Here is a 22187-nt window from a genome sequence, read left to right on the forward strand (position 1 = left end):
TGTAGTCTTAGTAAGTTGACTCCAGGTCAATCTACCCTCTTTCTCTTTGGTTTATTTCTCCTTTGTGCAGATCCATGATCATAAGATTTTATGTTATAGCCCATCCCAACAGACTGAGGTTCTGATCTCGGTTTGAGCCGGTTCACTCCTATGAAATATGATTTTGACCGTGGATCAAACCAAAATAACTGAATGTCCTTATGTTGGAAGCAATTATTCATCTGATTCACATATCCACATTTCTATGAAGAAAAATAATACTAGAAACCATTGGTTGCTAATTGACAAATTGTTGGTTTAAGGCATGGTGAACTGGGTGCAAAACAAGTAGAATTACAAAACAGCAGAGAGGGGAATGGCCAGCCAGCAAAACCGAATTTGCAACTTTAATTAAAATCCACTAACACCCTTTTATTTAAACTAGATTTGGCCATATGAATCACATTTAAGGCAGCATAGGAACATTTAATTTGGGACATAAACGACCCATAAAGAAGGGGGTTATGTATGCCTCTGTTTTGTTATTGAGCATGTACAGTAGCACTGCTGATTCCTTTCTCATTCTTACTCAGGTTTATCTGAGATCACCAGATTTTATGAGGTGTTTTTACAACATGTGAGATAGAGTTTCTGCTGATGTATTTCTGTAGCTATTAACGCATTTCACAGGAAACTGACAAAGTGCAAGTAAAAACAGATAAGTGAAGGTCTGAGGTGCATACAATCTAAAATAAATGACTGAATTACTAGCAGCTGTGTTATCGCATCTAACTGGTAACGTGAATGGGAATGTGGATATTTTATTGTCATATATGAACAATTAACTTTTCAGTTTTAGAGCTATACTATGCCAGAAAGCACACATTTTTCACATTTCTATCAGACAAACTTGAGTGTCAAACCATGGCTGCAAAAGATGTTTCGCTTTCACAGGCATGTAAAGCACAAACAATTAAAATGTGCTCAATGGAGACATTGAGATCCTTTGGGTGTGTGTCGCTTTAACGCCTCCAAGCATTTTCTCACTCTTAAGCCAGACAGATTGAAGAGAAAGCTGGTTGGAAAAAGTGTCTACAGAACCGTTAAAAAGATATTTGGCCACTTACAGGTAATTATTTTGCTTTATCATATTAGAATGTTTAAAATTAGACCACTTAATTATAAGCTATGACAAAATGAAAGCCACTTAACCTGAACTGCTTTTCCTCAGGTTTGAAAATTTCGTACTCTGTACATTTGTATGTAGAAATGACACTCTGGTCTAAAATTTAAAACGAAAGAAAGAAAAAGAAAGAAAGAAAAACACCTCCAGTTGTTTTTCATTGTTTAAAAGCACTTGACTACGTAACAATATCCTTCAGTGGACAAAAATATGTCAACGAAAAGTCATTCCTAAACAAAATTTTTAATATATCTGGGATTAACCTAGTATTGCTGGAAGTTTATAGTTCTTGCTGGTCACCAGCTAAAATTTATCAGTCTTAGGTTGTTTTTTTTTATCTTTAAATGCTAACAACGCTTTAAGGTGTTCCTGCTTTGTTAAGCATTATATCAGAGAAGCTTCTGTCGTATGTCGTCATTCTACTGCTTTTCGGCAGGTTCATTCTTTGTGTCTTAGGCATCACAACAAAAGGAATGTCTGCTGGTAAAACTATTGTTTGCATTCGAAGCGGAAAGATTTACAGCCACTTGCAATTATGACATCAATAAATAAATCAGCTCGGGCCATTCCCTGATACAGACCTTGACTTATCTCGAATCAGAGTCCAAAGTCCTCCTGTCTGTGAGGAAATGCTATAAACACTGAGTTCACCTCAACTTGCACAACTCTCACTTTTCCCTTTGCTGCATTTAGTGAAGCTGTGAGAACATCATTTATTACTAGGGACTGTCAGCCAATAAATGTATGTAAAGCAGCTCCAAAGTATGGGATATGCTGAGGTTATTACAACAACAGGGAACTGCCCACTTACAGGTAATCATTTAGTAATAGAAGCAATTTGGAATACAGTGGTTTGTTGATTTAGCAATAGACTGGTATTATGCGTTTATACATAAAACTCCCATTTCTCAGCACATGCACACGATACAGGATTTGTAATAATGTCCTATTTTGTCAAGAATAAAGAGAAAGCTGGAAGATAGATAAACCAATCCCGGTCACTCTTCAAGGCCAGTGAGTAATTGGGTTAAAGTCACCTGCTCACTGGCTTTCCATGTGCTAAACTTTATCAAGACAAAGTGATAGCAACTCCTATCAGAGCTCATTAAATGCTGAACCAGCTACCTGACCCCACAGCCGGGATAGGAAACAAACGCACACACCCAAACACTCCTCCACCAGCGCTCTGTGAGATAAGAAAACACATCACAGTAGCCTATTTTTAACCAGCTGACTACAGCAGAGCAGCGCTTCTCAGGCCTTCCTTAATGTCTCCTGGTTCGGTACGGCTGATTCTAATTATTAGGCCATCAACGATCTTCCGTTGGGTTAGGTCAATAGAGTTAGGCGTGTATCTAAAACATGCTGGCTGGTGTTTCTAACGCAGATCCACCATAAGGTCTTATACATACGCTTTATGAACAAAAGACGTAGGTTTGATTGCTTAACTAGTCAGGACTGGACACAGGTTTGCAAACCTGACTGGAAAACGTCAAAGCGGCTGGTCATTGTTAAGAAAGTGTTTGCTGAAATACATCTTTTTCAATAATCTTACTGATCAAAGGGAAGTTTGAGATGGGCCTGTAGTTCTGCAGTTGTACTTTGTCCAAATTGTTCATTTTCAGCAGTGGTTTGATAATTGTTGATTTTAGAGACTGGAGGGAACACACCTGACAGAAGGGACGTGTTAATTATTTGAGTCAAATTAAACGTTATCAAATGCAAAACTTTCTCAAAGAAAGTTGTGGGTCGAACATCGAGACAGCAGGAAGAGGAACTTAGCTGGTGAACGATTTCTTCTAAGCTTTTGTAGTTCATTTGGCACGATTTGTTGAAATCAGTTTTCGTTGGAGACGATTTTGGTTCTGAACTTGACATGGATGTACAAAGTGATCCTCTAATTTTTAGGATTTTCTCAGTAAAGAAGTTAGCAAATTCATTGCAAGCCCTGGTGGAGTGGAGTTCAGAAGCCACGGACACAGGAGGATTTGTTAACCTGTCGACTGTGGCAAATAAGACACGAGCATTATTAAAGTTTTGTTGATGATCTCAGAGAAAAAAGATTATCTTGCATTTTTCAATTGTAGGTTATATCTGTAAAGTCTCTCTTCATAGAAGTCATAGTGAACCTGGAGTTTAGTCTTCCTCCTTCCTGCGTTCAGCTTTTCGACACTCCCTTTTTTCATTTCTAACTGCTGAAGCACTTCTTCCCGTAAACAAGCATCACTTTAATTGGAGCAATGCAGTCAATAATATCTGAGACTTTAGACTGGAAGTTGTCAACTAGTTCATGTACTGAATTATAGCACAAAGTGGAAGTAGAAGAGTAAACTTGGTTAAAGGTTTCAGTGGCATTGTCCCTAAAGATAGGTTTTCTAATTTTGTCCCTTTGGCTAAATGAGTCTTTGGAAATGATGCTTACAAAGATAAAATAAAAATGGCCAGATAAGGCAAATCAGTTACATTGACCTTGGAAATGTTTAGACCCTTAGTGATGATTAAGTCTAAAATATGTCCCTGTTTGTGCGTTAGCTGTTTAACATATTGAGTTAAACCAAAGTTGCGTCACACAGTTGTTTTGCATCTCTGTCTCCAACAATAATTACACAGTTGCAATTAACACATATCACAGAAAGGAGGTAATTAAAATCAATTAAAACGTTTTTTTTGGCCTTAGGAGGCCTGTAAACATTCAAGAACATAATTTGTACCGGGCTCTTTACCTGGACAGCCAAATATTCAAGACCCAAATTTACCCAGAACTTTTTTTTTCACATTTTAGTGAATCTCTAATCAAAGTGGCCACTCCTCCACCTTCCCCTTGCTAATTAACAAGCTAATTTAAAGTTTAGTTCTAAAGCAAAAGAAAATTAACTTATCAGAAAGGAGAAAAAAGAAAAAAAATTGCAATTATTAATTGATAATACAGAATATGCATATGTTACATTTGAAATTAAGAAATGCAATTTTCAAGTCAAACAGAAGGCAGCAGTCAATTTACAGAATGATGGGAGAAAAACAATGCAATGTGCATGACTGCACAAGACCCCAGAGAAGCTAAAGCATGTGCAAATGGACATGACAGAGTAAATGATTGTTGATCAGATAAAGAACCGGTGCAGCTATTAGGATGTTGTAAACACTGAGTTTGGGAGCAGCATAGATTATAAATTCTAACAGCAGCTGGGAGGAAGGACCTGTGGAAGTGCTGCTTTGAGCATCTAGGATGCAGCAGTCAGTCACTGAAAGAGCTCTGCAGCTCTGCTACAGCTCCATGCATGGGGTGGGAGACATTGTCCATCAGTGATGTTATTTTTCTTACAGTCTTTTAGTCTCCTACCATCTGCACTGGGTCCAAGGGCATCCCAGGACAGAGCTGGTCCTCCTAATGAGTTTATCCAGCTGCCTCCTCTCGGTTACAGATCAGCTGCTGTTCCAACAAACCATAGAAGATGGCTGATGCCACCACAGAGTGAAAGAAGGTCTTCAGGAGCTCCATAGGACCTCAGCCTCCTCAGCAGGTACAGTCTGCTCTGACCTTTCCTGTAAAAAGCATCCGTGCTGTGACTCCAGTCCAGTTTATTGTTAAGGTGAACACCCAGGTAGTTATAAGAGTCCACCATCTCAACATCTGTTCCCTGGATGTTAACTGGTTTTAGTGGGGAGTGTCTGCAAAAGTCCATCACCAGCTGCCACCAGTCTACAAAGCTCTCTGTCTGTGCTCTGAGTCACACTCATCTGTGAGGAGACCTACTATAGCAAAGTCATCAGAGGATCAATGAACGGGAACGGAGGCAGGACATTTCCACATATTTGGATCAGATTAAGAATTTTTTGTACTAGTACTTTTTAACTAAAGCTTATCCTACTATTCCAAGTGTAACGATTGCCAAAGGACCCCAGAATCAAAAACACCACTATAGTCCACGCATATATTCAAAAAGTTACTACTAACTGTATTAGGACAGATTTCACTTCCATCTTGTTTCTTTCTACAAAGTATCTCTGTTTCATTGATTTCCCCCATTTTTTTCATAAATACTGCCAGATATTGCAAAAGACTCAAACACTACCAGCACAAACTGTAACTGCTCTGGTAAAACATGTCATACCCGTTAAAAAGCTTAAACATCCAGCTTAGACACATTATCTTTGTCAGAAAAACAAGACTATTTTGTAATAGCTACTATTCTGGTAAGAATAAGACCTACTGGCATATTTTGGCCTGATTGCAAAAACCCCTAGGAGAGTGGCTTTAATTTGGATGTATTGTTAATAATATGATTGATAATCTGACACACATTTATAGCTGACAGCTGGAGGGATTTGGCTTCCACAGACTGCCTATTATTTCTTTTATTGATTTTTTTAGGCATATAACACGTTGAACATGGATTTGGTAAAGGATTTTTAAAAGATTATCATTGGTACATTTATTAAAACATCTAAAGCTACAATTATGGCACACTTCACTATTTGAGCTGTCACGTGATAGTCTTACTGTTTAAGGCATCTAAAGGTGTTTTTTAACCCCACAAATAGATTGAATATTTATAGAAGTAGAACTTTTATCTTCAAAATAAAAGAAAGCTTTTAAATAAGATAAGGCACAGGGGTGTATGGTGTTAGATGCGTTAAAGAAATCTGAAATAAATTCCCTCTGAAATACTCAGTTAAAGAAAAATTTCTTCATGGTTTGTCAGAGGCTCTTACAATTTTTAAAGCTTTTAGATCAAGTAGATATTTTTTCTGAGCTGTAGACAGGTTGGTGGTTTCTCAGAAACTTTATAGAACACCTGAATGCAGAGGATGTGCTGAAGTTAGATCTCAGTGATTAAAAAAAAGTTGTGTACTGTGCTTAAAATCAGAGCTGAAAGAGGAAATAGTTCCACTCTTAATGTATTATCATCTAGATCAACATCATAGCATGTAATCAAAGTAAGTTTTTAGAATGGAAAAGGCACTTTATGGGTAATAGATAAACTAGGAGTCTGTCATATTGGGGGCACTTCAGAGTCAAATTTTGATCTCCGTGGAAACATTTCTCCAGATTTCGTAGGGTTAATGCACCGGTCATCCCAAAGGGTCAAAGCGAGGGTTGTGGCCGGGGTTAGCTAGAAGAAGGGGTCTATTTGGGTCACTGTGGCTCCAGGTCCAAGGGGTAATGGTGTCTGCAGTTCCGGGATAAGGGGCAGCATTGAGGCCTCCAGGCCTCAGCAAAGTCCGGAGGACCAGACAGCGGCCAGGTCAGTCTGTGATTGATGAGATCAAGCCGGGTTATGGCAGGTGCCCACTAGCCCCTGACCAGTTCAGCTTAATCAGCACCGCACTCAGACAACGGATCCCATTTAACCTTCTAATGAGTGGTCACTCAAACGGGAGTCGCACCCATGAGCACATAAGCACACAAACACAGAGAAGACCCCACTAACACAGCGTGAAACAAGAAAGTCAAATAAAATGACGTGAAAACAAACAGATGCTAAATTCAAACCGGCACATTCACAACTGAAGATGTGGTGTTTGATGGGCCCAAACAAGTACATGGACAAGTACAAGCTGCTGCCTTTGCAGTCATCCTTTTATTGATTTTTCAATTAACACCAGTTGGAGAGCTGCTTGTAGTACAAATAATGTAATTAAGTCTTATCCTTTGAGGACTATGACCTGCTGCAGACTCCAGACCCTTGGCATCAAATAACTATTTGGATTATGGAACAGTTGAGTTGTCCTATAGCTTTATGGTTGCAATGAATATTAAATTAAAGGGGCCTAGTCACATACTATGACTTTACTAATTTGGACACCAGTAGCTCGCTCTGGTTGCATCCAAAGTTTTCCTATTATATTATCACACCCTGCTGACTCGTTAGAGTTTATTTCTGTGTTTTCCATATTGTTTTTGCTCCATTTGCTAGTGAACAAAGCACTTTTTGTGTATATTTACCATGACAAGACCACACCACCGAAGCTATAGCATTGCAATTTGTGCAATGAGTAAGCAAGGAGAAGCAACGGAGCCGAGCATGTGAGAAAACACCCAAAGGAGTTATGAAAAGACAGGAAAAGTCCAACATCAAGTGTGAAGAATCGCAAAATAATATTTGATGCCATGAGGAATAAGACAGGAGAAGCGCTCACAATCCAATCTGAATATTGGTGTTCACTGAAGCGGGAGCTAAAGCTAAATAGATTGATGTAAACTGAGAGGGATTAAAAAAAAACAGTTATCAATAACGGATTTACTGGGAAATAGATTTTTAGTAGTTAATTTGCGTTTACTGAAATTAATACGTATCATTACCTTTTTTTATTAAAGCACTTATTCGCTTTTTTCCTTTTTGCATTTGGTAGGTAGGAACAGCTGTTTTTTTATTTTCCTTGTTGTTCTGGGAGGAGGCTCTGGGGAGGATTTATTCAAACTTGGAGCCACTGTCGATGCGTTGGTCTTTGACCACGCTGAGCTGTAACTTTACCGCCAGGCATTGAAGGTCGGTCTGCTGGCTCTTACAGGAGCTGCAACAATTGTCGCCATCTTCTTTTTTCATAGTTCTGCGGTGCTGCGTGCAGACGGCGCACAACAAAGTTTATGTCTGCTGATCCCGCCCGGTGCAAAGTTATTTCCAGGCTCAAAAAGAACTAAGTAAACACTGCCAGGAAGAATGTTTGGCGTATATTGTTTTATTTGAAGATGAATAGAAGTTGTGTGTGTCTTTTATAGTTGTAGTAAATGTCTAGGCCTCCTTAATACTAGAGTTGGGCTGCCCAATATTAGGAAATCATGAAATATATGAAAAGGTCAGTAAAAAACGCTGTTTTTACCGTTTTACCTGTTTTTTCTTTCCGCTTTTGTTTCATGGCAGACATAGACTTCAGATGATGAGTTGTCTGCTGTAAAGAAGTTAATTGGATTATTTCCATCTAAACAATATAGTTTTATAGAAATAAGTTGCTTTAAAGCATGATTTTACTACAACATCTAAATGTTCTCCCAAATCATTTTCTGTTGCCTTAAACAATAATAACTAACTATATTAAGGGTATAGAGAACATTAATTTATAGTACTTAAATAAGCAGCAATTTTTTTAATTGAGAGATCATGGAGTAGGAGAGTGTATTATAGAGCAGATAACTGTTGTTATCTGCTCTATAATAAATAAAACAATAAAAACAATAAATATTGTGAAGCAATGAGATCACAACCTGTTTAAACCCAGTATTTAATCGACATCTGTATGAGACAAAATAAAACCTGATCAGAACGACCTGTGAGCAGTTGCCTGCAGTTCAGATGACACTTTTAAAACATTTAATAAATATGTAAATATTCAGTCTGTTTGTTTCAAAATGCAAAGAAAGTGAGACCCAAACTTTTGTACATGTGAAACAATGCCTAAAGCAACCACAAAAAGTCCAACTAGCTGTCAAAAACACATTATGTGCTATTTTAAAAAGTAATATGACGAGTAATACCATGAGTGAATAAATTGACATAAATTAAAAGGGTAAATGTGACAATTTAAATTTTCCAAGTATATATGGAAAGTTTAAATTGTAACATTTAATGTTTTAAATAAAATATTTGAGCTGTTTTAGTTCATATTCAAATTGAATTCTTTTGAGTTTGATTCAAAGCTGTTTTTCTTATACTGGTTAAGCAAAGCATGCAAACCAAGAAACTGTTAATACTGATGTCCACCACAGATGTTGATTCTCCTCGTCATGTAGAGCTGAAGGCCTCAGTTTCCTTCAGAGAATCCTTCCTGAATTTACAGAGCTTCATCTAGGGAAGAAGTTGATAAATAAGCCGTCTTTTGTAAGTCTTTCCAGGCTTTAGGGGGCAGGAAATGCAGAGATACTGACGTGTCAACAGATTTCCTTTCTCAACCGCAAACTCTGCAAATCATTTACCAAAGGCCGTGTCTGTTCACGGTGATCACATTAGTAAAAGTTGAAAGTGTTAACTGGGTTATTACTATTAAAGGCGTGAATCCTAATTAACTTAATGTGGTGGCTTTAAAGGTTAAAGGTTGTGTATTGAATGTTTGCTTTTTAGGGAGCCATACAGACAACTGTTTGATGGAGTTTTACTAAGCTGCAACTGTAACAAAACAAATTGATTTTTCTTCAACTCTTGTTCCCCACAAGACAGTCTCTTAATTGATTTAACCCAATCAACATTAAAAGAAAAAAAGTTTAATCTCTCCTACCTTTTGTGTTTCCTCGTGTTAAAGAGATCTAGGCAAGCAAACAATGGAAATAAATAGCTGCAGAAAGAAGAAAATAGGTTTAGATTATAAGATAAAACAATATTCATTTGGTTTTCCCATTCTGAATTTGGGCTTCTGTCTTAAAAAAATGCCTCCATAAACGCTTCATATAAAGCCTTTTTAAAAAAAATTGCAAGTGACTAAAATACCATTTAACGAAACATAATTTTGCATCAGGTATTTTTCTCAAGATAAACAATTGTTTTATGCAAAGTATTATAAAAATTTACCAATATTTCCGTGAAAAACCTCCACTGATAACACAGTTATATCCCTTAAGAAATGTGTCCTCCACTAAACTCAGTCTTCTAGGTGCAGTTCATGTTGTTGTATTCTCCTATATCCCAAAAGCTCCTTTCAGAAGACAATTCTGCAATAAACCCACAAAAATGTACCCCACCTAATGGCTTACCTGGTTGTTAATGATGCACCAGGGCAGCTGGGTACATCTGCAACAATATGTGCTTAAGCAACATTCGCCCAGGATTGTGGAACAAAAGGGGCGTGGCTTATAGCTTAGCAGATTTAACACAAGCGCTCTGCATAATTTGCCTACCGTGCATCTACCCCAGAGCCTTTAAAATTATTTGACAAATAGGATGTGCTTAGTGCAGATTGTCATTGTCCAAATTTGCAATATTTAGTTCTCTGAATAGGTCATTACAGCCCACAATTATTCACACGCCTGGCAGATTTAGGGTTTGCATTTTATTTATTCAACCAAAGTTTATGTCTAATAGGAAATGAGAGCGCATTCTTTTAAAACATGATAACACGGCATATTAAACACACAAAAGTGTACCTAATATGTGCAGATGACATCTTTAAAGGGTCTTCTGAAAGGAGCTACTTACAATTAATATTTTTTTTGTAATCAAGTTTGATGTGACATATATATATATTTTAATATATAATATATTTTAGTTTTGACGAAGGACCAAAAAATAGAGACTGAATGATCAAAATAAAGTTTCTTTCTAATAAAACAAGAACTTCCAGGTAGGTTTTCCACAGGGAGAACAGGCCATGGAGCACAGAGAGAGAACCAGGTAAGGTTAAGCCAGCCAAATGAACAGGGTTACAGAAGAATCCTGCAGTGAACAAAGAGAAAACAGGATGTTAAGTACTGAAGCAGGCCCATTAAGTGACTGAAGAACCAAAACCCTCATCAGAGGAAATGTGGAGCAGCTGTGGCAGAATGAAAGCAGGGAAGCTGAGAGGGGGACTAATTAACACAACTAATTACTTAAATGGAACTGAACTGAGACAAAAAAAAAAAACTATCAAACCAAGGGGAAAGTTTTTACAGAAATAATTCCAAACGATGAGAATCCAAAAATAAATTAGAAACTTACACGAAAGAAATAACTAATAAAACAGCACCTTAGGGAGCATAAACAACAGAAAAAAAATGAAGAAAACAGAGACGCACCTGGAGAACGTGACAGACGTGTGATTTTATCAGCAATGGAAAATAAATCAAAGACACAAAGTAGTACCGTTTTTACTTTTGATAAAGTTGAATATTAAAAAAGATTAATTTCACCTTGTTAAATAGGTTTTTGCCGCCTGTGTTGATCCGGTAGCGACCAAATTCAGGAAAAATGGGGGACCAAGTGCACATCCTGTTTTATGTCCACATTTTATTTGTTATATGCTGGGGAAAAGGATCTTTAGCTTTCATCAAACAACCCTGATTATTTTGGTCCTCTGTCTCACGCTTGACCCAACGAGAGACAAATAAGCACCTGCAAATGATAACTTTCTAATTATAAGCCATAGTTTATGTTGCTACAAATAAAGAGCAAAACAAAACTGGTTTTACAGGATCACAAACATAAATTTAGGATTGCTAAATATACTGTGGGAATGTAATAGTGATACAGTGCATGATAAAAAAAATAAAAATACCACACACAAGAATGAAGTCACAATTAATTAGATTTTTTTTGTGTGTATAATGGTTGCTCCAGAGTGGTTTGCCCCCAGGCTTATTTGAGTGGAAACTACGAAGACAGGGGGTTGTGTGACATCAGATGTGTGTGTTTGTGTGAGTGTGTGTTATCTCTGTGTTGCTGTTTTATTCGGTGACTCATCGCACGTTTCCGCTATTTACTGGAAGATAGCTGGAACATGTTTATATCCGTAACTTTTTAATGGCTACCTGAGAGTGAGTGCGGGAAGCCTCCGAGTCCTGTTTTTCTCTTGCTAAAGTGCTTTATAAAACTTGATTTATTTTTGGTTCTTAGTAGTATTCCTCAGATTGTCTCAGGACGGAGGCTCGTTGTTGACAGAAAGTGACGCATGCTGCGGCGAAACAGACGCACACGGGCAGATTGCTCTGTAATCGGCCTGGAATATTAACAAAACGTAGACCAACAGAGACACTGGAAGCAGCTCCACATGTTCCAAACTCTCTAAAGTTATGGCGCAGCTTTTCTATTTGTGCTTATCTTGATTTGTTTTTGTTTTTAACAGATATTTTGCCTAACTTTATGGGAAGAAAAGTTTGGCTCGGCAAAATGAAGAAAAAGGGTTCATAAATTTAAATCTAGCAACTATTTACGCTAAAAGGTTTGTTGAGGTCACGAGACGCATTTCATCCAAATAACTTAATCAGTCGCAGTATCTAGAGCAGGTTATGCACAAATAAATGCAGAAATCCATGCTTCAAGTTTAGTCAGCGCTGTTGGCACTGAACGTACAGGCAGAGGGCATCATTTACATGCAATGCCTCTTTGCAATGATGAGATCATCCACCCTGCTGGACATCAATTACCCCTCATGGTGACGAGACCTTAAAACACGTAATAATAAACCAAAGCAGGAACTTAAATCATTAATTAAAAAAATATTCTGGCATCTTCGGATTTAAAGGCAATGTTTTAAATTACGCTCTATCTTGTGATGCAATAAGAGGAAAGCATAACTTTGGTTTTCGAACCGCTTATCCAAGCTCTGGATGTGACCTTGATGAGACTTCAGCAACAAACTACTCTCTTATACCATCTCATTCATTTTCACTGCCTTTAAAAGCCAAATAGCTGCAGAAGACGAGATTAGGCCTAAATAAATGTTAAACATCATTTATCTCCTGATGACAATGTGACAATTTGCCTGAGATCTGCCTAAATATAGAGACCCTGTAGCTTATTAATGTAAGGTAAAAGAAAAAGTAGGTTTAGCTTCATATATGATGTTGTCATAGTTTCTTAGAAATGTCGAATTACCACTTTTCCTGAAATTGCAGCTCAACCAAGAACGTGAAACAAGTTTGAGGAAATTATGTGTTTGACATCTGAATGGATCGACAAACAAGTGTTTTTACAGGCATTACATGTGAGTAAAGAAACGTGTAAAACGTGGCATGAGGTTCACTGATGAATTTCGTTATATCTGTTTTAAAACAATTCATGCAGTATTTTGACTTTTGGCTAGAATCATCCTAATTCCTTACCTTCCTATCCTAGATAAAAGGATAGGAAGGTAAGGAAGGTAAGCAGTTAGTTCCCTTCGAGAACTAACTGCTTCCAGTTAGTTCTCGAAGGGATGATCTAATTATGAGAAACTAAACTACCAGTCTCCTACTGATTATTATTAGTAGTATTATTATTAATAATAAGTTCTGTTACAAACAGCCAAGTCAAATGACTTATGGAAAACTCTTCATGGTGACACTGAAATATTTTGGCAACATTGACAAGAGTTCTGTTTAGAGGAGTCAGGGTAAAGTTTTCAAACCAAAGAGAACAGTGCTAACTTTCAGGGATACCTGAATTATTCCACGGGACTGTTCTGATGAAAGTGGACCTGGTTTAATATAGACGGTGGATAATGTAGAAGACAGCCTAGCTCCAAATCCCTCCGCTCAAATCAACAGTAAGACGGGGAAAACATCGACAACATCCTGTGTTTGATCATGATAAGGATCATCAACGCCCATCAAAACTGGTTATGTAATGGATAAATAAATGGGCTAAGCTTCTTCAATTCCCTTTTTAAAAGTTGCCAGTCTTATTCAAATGTATGGACTATACTTAGTGGTCAGGTCTATGGCAGGAAAACAACCAGTTATATCATGAAAAGCTGAACTTTGTTGAGCTGAGATGTAAAATGGCCACAAAACGTGTTTGCTTAAAGCCTTAGAGCTAGAAAATCTGCATCAAATTCAAAGTTCTGCAACTACTGCTTTTTAATTTGTATTATTTTTAATAATACAAATGCAGGCATATTGTTGTTTTATGACTTCACCCTGAAAAATGGTTAAAAAAATCCTGAAAAGCCGAAAATGAATGTGTCAATCATGACGATAATGAGAGTATGTAATCTTCTGCCTATTACTGTTCTTCAGCTTTTAACTGGAGTACGATTTAGATGCAAATTACAGAGCATGTTAATTCAAATTAATTGGCTGCATCAGATTAATTGGTGTATCATGATATTTTCAATGATGTTGTAAATCAAGTCAACAACAAATGTGGACGTAAACGGATTTTCCCTCATGGCCATCAGACACAAACGCTGTTAATCAGCGCGGTCGGCTTGCCGCTTAATTAAGAGTGCTGCTTGCGTGCCGGGGACAAAGTGATTAGCCATAGACAAAGAGGACGGGGTTTCATCTGGAGGGTGCTTGTCTGGGTTTGGCATTGCACAAGTTTACCCTTGGCCTTTCTGCTACAGCCATCTGTTGGGAGTGTCAAGATGAGCCTATTTGTGAGCGTGTGTGTGTTTGTGTGGGACACAGCAGAGGCAGATTGGTAAGATTAGGAGAGTTGGTGACCACATACCCTCCCCCCCCACCCCCTTACTTTTCTGATGCACCTCCACCCCTTCCTTTTGAGGGCCTTGACCCGATGCATGCCACGTGTGGACGCCGTTGCACCCGGTGAAACACACAGACACGCGCACAGCAGAAGGGATCATGGCTAGGTCTAAACTGCCTAATTCTCCCTAATGGCTTCTCTATTCAGGGATTAACTCCCTAAATCCACACACACACACACACACACACACACAGAGGGTCCGAGATGCACAGGCCCATGGCGTAACCGTCACAGTAACACACACTGACACACACTCACACAAAGGAAATGGACAATGGCTGATCTCTTCACAGTGATTTGCTGAGGCTTCAAATGGCCTGCGGGCTGCAATTAAAATGTTTGGGACTCAGGAGGAGACTGGAAGGCAGGGCACGGGGGAAGAGAGAGCGAGAGAGAGAGATAGAGAGAGAGAGAGAGAGAGAGAGAGGAAAGAGTTTTGTGTTCGGCATCTCTCGTTCTAAAGGGTTAAACATGTCGCCGGGGTGTGACGCCTCATCTGTTGTGCTAAAACTTTTATTTAGTCTCCTGTTTGGAGGCGTTACCGCCGCTGAAGGAAGCTCTGGCAGCTGAAGTACAGAGATCTGCTCTGTCTGAGTACACCTTGGTGTTACCTGTCCAAAGGTGTGTGTCTGCTTCCTGAGGTCCTGCGTTTCACCTTAAATGTGCCAGCCAGCTGCTGGCAGAGGCCGTCTATAAACGCTTTAAATCTTCCCCACTCGCATATGATAAGTGCCAGGGAGCCTGACCGCCTCCACTAATGGCTGACAGTTGTAACAAAGCCTGGCTGAATTCAACTCACAATGTCGTCTAAGTCAAAAAGGCGTCTAAATCCTGGCTTTGAATTTTTTTTTTATGCATGGTTGATGTTGCCCTGCGACGAACTGTCCATGCTTGCTTCTTGCCCCCTGACCACTGGAGAGAGACACCACCATCCAGCAACCTGTTAAGGACTAAAGGAGTCTACAGAAGATGTTGATACAGATGCAAATACACACAAAAAAACTTCAAACCCATCAGCTTCAGTTCTGGGATGTTGACTTAGACCCTCGAATGAAGTGACCTCCTCTGTTTGTTCTTTATTTGAGCAACGTTTGCTTAACTGTTGTCTTTGTTGGTCGATTTAATTCACAAATACAGATATTGGTACATTCCAGATGCATGAGTTATGTCACCATGCTTAAAAGATAGCTAATGGTGCGTGAATTTTGTGATAAATATGTCTTGATTCGCATGCTGTGTGACCAAACTGTCGCTGTTCTTCTGAAAAGCACTGTGAGCTGTTAATCCTACCTGGAGTCACCGTCAGTCCCTTAACTCGTCTCCATCCTCTGATTTCAGCTCTCCTTCAAAGTCCTCTCCGCCTCACTGCTTGTGTTTCAAGAGTACTTATGAAACTTACTGAAATATCAAAGGAAAACGCTCAAACTTTAACTTGCAAGTGGGGTTTACGTCAGAAGAAAGTGTGCTTGTGTCCTCAGGTTGTGGTGTGCTTGTCTCTGTGTGTGACTGAGGCCCGCTGTTAAACTAACAGACACCCAGGAGGTCTTTGCTTCCTTTTTGTCCCTTCTTTCTGTTTCCTGGAGGCATGCAGGCAGGACCTCTGGGACACAAAAAGGGACATTTCACTTTGACTTGAGCTGTTTGTGTGCACCGAGGTGAAGCCCGCCTTAAAGACACTCCACCTTTTTGAAAGCAGATGCCCCAAAACTAAGTCCTCACAAAGAAAGCCAAACCTGAGATGACGCGGACATAAGGAATAATAAACGACAAAAACAAATTCTTATGTCAGCTGGCATCTTTGGTCAGGTCAGTCGCCAGTTCCCAAAAACAGAGGAATCTGAACACCACATAATGACAATAGCTTTGTTGATTTGACTGGTGAGCAGAAGGTCACACTTTATACACTATCACCAACACATGGACGTTTACCCACCATTGTCCTTTTTATTGGGACACACATACAACAAAAGTGTCTCAGGTTTGAGAGGTGATGAGAAAAAAAGGGCTTTAGATAAGCACTTGTTGCTTCTTATAAATCTAGTGTAATGAATCATGGCAGCGGACCCAGAATTCAGCCAGACCAGCAGAGGTTCTTTAAAAAAGGAATTTATTAAACAAAAAGCAACACCAAGGACCAAAGAATCAAAAAGACTACTGAAAAACATCCAGAACTTCATGCGAACAGAAACTAACAGGTAACGTGACCGAACAGCTCAGGTTCTCTAGAGGGAAATCCAAAAACAAAACCAGACATGAGATCAGGATTTGACTCACCCATAAACACGACAAGACTACCTGGCACTGAACAAAAAAGTGAAGCAGGAATAAATAGGGGGGTGAGCACGTGAACAGAGCAGAAACCAATTACAGAAAACAGGTGGAACTAATCAATAGAAAGGAAGTGAAGCTAAGGCTACGTTCACACTGCAGGTCTTAATGCTCAATTCCGATTTCTTTGTGAAATCAGATTTTTTTTGCGTGATCGTTCACATTTCCAAATATATGCGACTTGTATGTGATCTCCTGTGTGAACTGAATGCGTTCAACCCAAGTGTCCCGCATGCACACTGGAGGACGCGATGACGTCACACGTAGCAAGCGTCCTCAGTGTTTGTGGAAGTAAACATGGATTATAATGCTGCCGCGCATTTTGCGGTCATTAATTTATTTTCTAACCGGAGCTTTCTGTCCACTGAATGCTCTCCTCATTGTAGTCCGCTATGGGTGTCGTTTTTCTTCCCGCTTCTGCACAGCAGGACGCAGAATAGTGACGTTTGTTGAGTATCGCTGACGTACAGGTCGGATAAATGCGACCCGGCCGTACAGACACAGGTCGCATTTGAAAAGATCAGATACGTATCGGATTCAGGACCACATATCCAAGTAGCCTGGGTCGCATTTGAAAAAATCCAATCTGTGCTGTTCAGACTGTCATAAAAAGATCAGATACAGGTCGCATATGGGCAAAAAAATCGGAATTGGGTCACTTCAGGATGGACTGAACAGAACACAAGCATATAATGCAAACCAGAACTAATACTAGATAAGAACCATGATAAGGTACAGAATATAAACAATCACTAAGTCTAAAACTCATGACATGACAGGATAAACTACAACCGTACACAAGCTATAAAAGAATCCAAACAAGACAGAAACCAAGACAAAAAATATAACCTGAGGCAGGAGAGAGGCCTAACTGATTAAAAAACAAACCAAAACAAAACCCAGAATATGACATCTAATCAGGGTTATGATGCCGGTCCACCCCAAAGTGAACGTGACTCCATGGAGGACGACTTTCATTTTATTTAAAGCCTACAAGTACAACGACGCATGATCGAAGTCCAACCGCGCATTGGTGCTCCGCTCTAAAATCACTCCCAGTGGAAAGGGTGCCTGACAGAAAGCGTGGCGTTCCCGCGTTCAGTGGAACCCCGGGGTAACTCCCCTGGGTTCTCCACATGCAGGATGGAAATGCACGTGGTACATTACGGTTCCAATAGCCAGTACCTGGATCTTCCCTCACACCATTCCATCTGTGCCTAATGCCATAAACAGCTTCACGCTCTGCAGCCAGGTGTCCTTCATGATGCTCTGAACGTTTTCAGGTTTAGTGCACTGGGGGCTTTCGGAGAGTTCACGTCATTTCTTGTTCTCATATTTCCTTTCGATTTGGCCTCAGATTTATCACACTTCTTGGCATCAACAGTTCGTGTGCTGGGAATGTTACATCATCCAGGGAATATGTATGATGAAACATTACGGGAGCACCTGAACAAATTGTTCAGCAGACCTTCGAAGCGTGCTTCCAGGCACGGTGATGGTTGTGTAGCCTTAGGCAATGACTGTGTTGTATAATGACAAGTTTTTTTTAAGCCAATCTTTCCAGAAGTGGATAACTCAGTGGATGATTCTTAAACCTAAGAACAGAATGTGGTAGCCAAAGAAATTCTGCCATAGCTCAGAATTGACGAAAGTAAAGAAATAAATCCTGAAACAGAATGGGTTATCTGGAATATTGGCCAAAAAGGCCATTGTTATTTTAAAACCTCAGTTAAGATCTTTTTCTGTTATTTCCATGGTAAAATTATTTGAAATATTTTAAACGCTTGAGGACCTATTTGTCATGGTTGTTACTAAAGGTTTAAAGAAAGTATCACATATGTTTTCACATCCCAGTAAACCTGTATATTCATAATAATTGATGTAGAAAGAAGAGATTAATTAAGATTACTAATAAATAAAAATTGCCAGCTTTCCAATCTCTGGATTTGGAAAAGCTCTTTACGTTCTGATATTAAATTATTTTTAACAGCTTGAAACTGTTAACAACAAACTGGTAATAAATATAACATATAAGAAGATATAAAAGCAGCACTAACATATTTGTTGTTGCATTTTTGCTGTGATCGGTAATTATGTATATAATGAGTACAGCAGCCACGGTGAGATAGCCTTTTCCTTTTATTTTAAGACAAGATCCAAATTCCAGAGTTGATTTTAAACTGTCGTCAGCCTCTTAAATTGTGCAATCAGCAGCATGACTTACAAACATGAATCTTTTTTCGTATTCCTAAGAGAATGTAGACCCTTACTTTAACTTTCCAAAAAGTTTCCAGGATGTCCAGCGAGGTGCTCAGAAATGATAAACCGAGCCGTTTTGGTGTACTCTATTTAGTCTCCTACTGAAAGTATTGCTCTCTCTTGATTTATCGCAGCCTGAATGAAAAAAAAACAAAAAGTTTCCTTTTAAGTATCTCATTACATCGCTGCCTTTATTTTAAACTGCACACTGGTACTGAACATATTGGGTTTTCTTTTGAAAGTAAGAGCTTCCACTTCAAAGAAGGTGCTTGTGGTGCTTATAGCGTGATGCGCTGACTAACCAGAAAGAGACAGAATAGTTAATTATATCCAAGGACAGAGAGCAATGCCTTCATTGGGCTGCATGTTTTTAATGTATCTCTCTGTGTTCTGGCCTCCTCCTGCATCTGGTTGTTTTGCACAAGGAGAAAACACTGAGCATCAACATGTCTGACAGCTGCGGGACAGATCTGCAGCTCTGTGTGTGTGTGTGTGTGTGTGTGTGTGTGTGTGTGTGTGTGTGTGTGTGTGTGTGTGTGTGTGTGTGTGTGTGTGTAGGGGTCGTCCGTTGGCAGGAAGCAGTAGGCAGCGAGTGATGTGGTCAGACCCTCTGTCACCATTGAGAGGGAGTGAAAGAGTCCGGTGTCTCTTGACTTCTCGTCGTCTTCCTGTTGGTTGTTTTCTTTTTCCCGGTGATCGTTTTTTTGTCTTTAAAAACGAAAAGGAAAAGAAGTCAAAGGAAGACGATGCCTCGTTTCATTGACACCGATGACTGCTGGAGGATGCAATTAGGCGATTATACAGCTTGACACAGTGTTCTAGTTAGTGGTGTTGTTTTTGTTGGGTTTTTTTTCCAAAAAGTTGTGCCTTGGGTGTTTGTTTCGCACGAGTACAGCCTGGCTCGTTGGTTTAAAGGTAGACATGGGATGAAAGTTTATACATCATTTTCTACCTGAAAAGAGAATAAGGATTCAAGAATCAATGCAACTTAAAAATAAAATTAACAGATTTTAACTAGGGGGGGAGGGAGCTTTGTATCTAATTTTCTTTCCCAAATAACATTCTACTTAATGTTATTTGTGTTTTAATGCCACATTTTCCCCTCAACAAAACAATCAAATTTTTTTTATCTATTAGATTGGATTTATTTTGTTGTTCATTTCCAGCAAGCCGTGTCCGTCGCTGCAGTTTCTTTTCTTTTACTGCCGCACGAATAAAATCCCTGCGATCAAACATCAAAAAATGCTCAAAGACAAACAAGAGACTTTTTCTGAAGTGATTTATTTTCTTCGGGAGGAGAAAAAAAAAAAAAAAAAAGGTTGAGAGAAAAGTCATGGAAAAAGCAGCGTGAGGGGAGGGAGTGCAGAAAAAAAAATCATTTTTGTAAATAAAATCTGCAAAATCAAAGGGGAGATGGAGAGAAAGGGGGAACGAGGGAGGTGGGCGAGTGGGAGTTAAATTAGGGGAGTCAGGGGGAACAATTAGATGGGAATTTCCAGTGTTAGTAAGAGACTGAGCTTTTGTTATGAGTGAGTGAGTGAGTGAGTGAGTGAGTGAGTGAGTTCCTTCATTAAGATGAAAAAGAATAGAAAAGAAAGTAAATGCACAAAAACAAAGATGGGAATTTAATGGGAAAATGTTAGCACGAAAAGCATGAACCAGCGCTTTTCTTCAATATTCACCTAATAATTATTTCTCAGTTGATGAAAAATTGAGCAGTAAAATTCACCAACGCTGTTTGAGAACGTTACATGAGCTGACTGGGACTGAGCTAAAAGCAGCAGCTGCTGACGGTTACATGCAGCACAAATTGTAGCAGAGTGATAATGTCTAAACTAATTGTGGTCCTCTGCATCTTTAAGAATTATTGCGCCCATATCCAGCGCTAACAAACATCATTACTTGAAAAAAAAACGCTAAACTTTACAGTTTCTCTTTCATTCCCAATTTCCAGACAAGGCTGCAATCCTAAATATATTGCTCTCAAAACAACCATTTAATATGAAATGACGTGTTCGTGCTTGCAAAATGAAGTGTATCAGGACCACCATCACTAGGGTCATAAAGACTGATTTTCAAGAATGGAGTTGACATATTTCTTAACCATCACTACTTAAATCAAATGGCAGATGGTTGTAATTTTAACCAGACTGTGTATTGTTTGCTGCATTTAGGGCCAAAGCCTGTTAACAATGAAAAGCATCACAACTTGTAAAATCTTCTCATGATTTCAAAGCACATACATTTTTTCATGATGGCCCAGCATATATTTATGTGACGGGGGAACTTGGAGGACTTTAAAAACTTTTTTCTGTCCTGGTGGAGGAAAGTTTTAAATTAACGTCATAATAAATCACCATATCCGTTCCACAACTTCAGGTCAAACCATTTACCAAAAATATTATCGATTGTATTTTTGCGCAACAGTAAAACAATACTCTTACTTGTCCTTCGTCATCAGCCCTGTTGACATTTTAATGGAAAACTTAATAATGTTTGTTATTAACTAACAGTTGCTGTCGACAGCAAACAAAACTGGAAAATAGAACTACTGATCACACAGTTCAGAAGGATGTCCATCTAAATAAGATGGACAAAACTTATTTAAATCACCGATTGCAGTAATTACGGACAGCACCTAGCGTTATCTATGACAGTAGAGCAGAAGTGGAAGCAGAAGACTGTGCATAAAATCGGCAATAAAGTTGTTTTCACCTCAACTCTCCCTCCCCAAATGCTCTGTGCGTCAGGTCTTGTGGGTTGTTTGTAGCACCAACGTGCAGACAGGAGTTCAGAAGCAGCATTTTGATGTATAACATAAGATAAAGACTTAAACCCATGTGAAGTACAGGCAGACAGGGGAATGGAGACCATAGTCGGCTATGAGCCATAGAGTTTATATTCTGGGGGCAGAGTGGAGGGCAGGTGAGAGCAATCAGGTGAAAACGAGGAACAGAAGCTGAGGAGGAGAGAGATTAATTAACTAGAGAGAAGCAGAACACGGAAATAGTCTTGAAAGCCAAGCACAAAGAAATGACACGAAAAAGGCAACAGCTTTCTAATAATCCAGAAGTCTGATTATGGCAAAATACCTAAAGAGCATAAATGAACAACAAAGAAAATGGTGAAAACTGAGATAAAAAAAAAAAAAAACTCAAACACCTGAGGAACCTACCACAGGAAGAAAAAAACTGGCATCTGGAGACTGTGAGCAATCTTTGAAATTTTTAGATGCTTTTCTTTAAAAAAATTCCCCCCCTAGAAAGTTTATAACAGGAACCTGCGTGTTGTAACAGTCTTGGAGCAAACTGGAGACACTTCCTGCAACAGTCCTCTCTTAAGAA

The sequence above is a fragment of the Fundulus heteroclitus genome, chromosome 3 (genome assembly GCF_011125445.2).
Source record: "Fundulus heteroclitus isolate FHET01 chromosome 3, MU-UCD_Fhet_4.1, whole genome shotgun sequence".
In the NCBI taxonomy this organism is placed as follows: Eukaryota; Metazoa; Chordata; class Actinopteri; order Cyprinodontiformes; family Fundulidae; genus Fundulus; species Fundulus heteroclitus.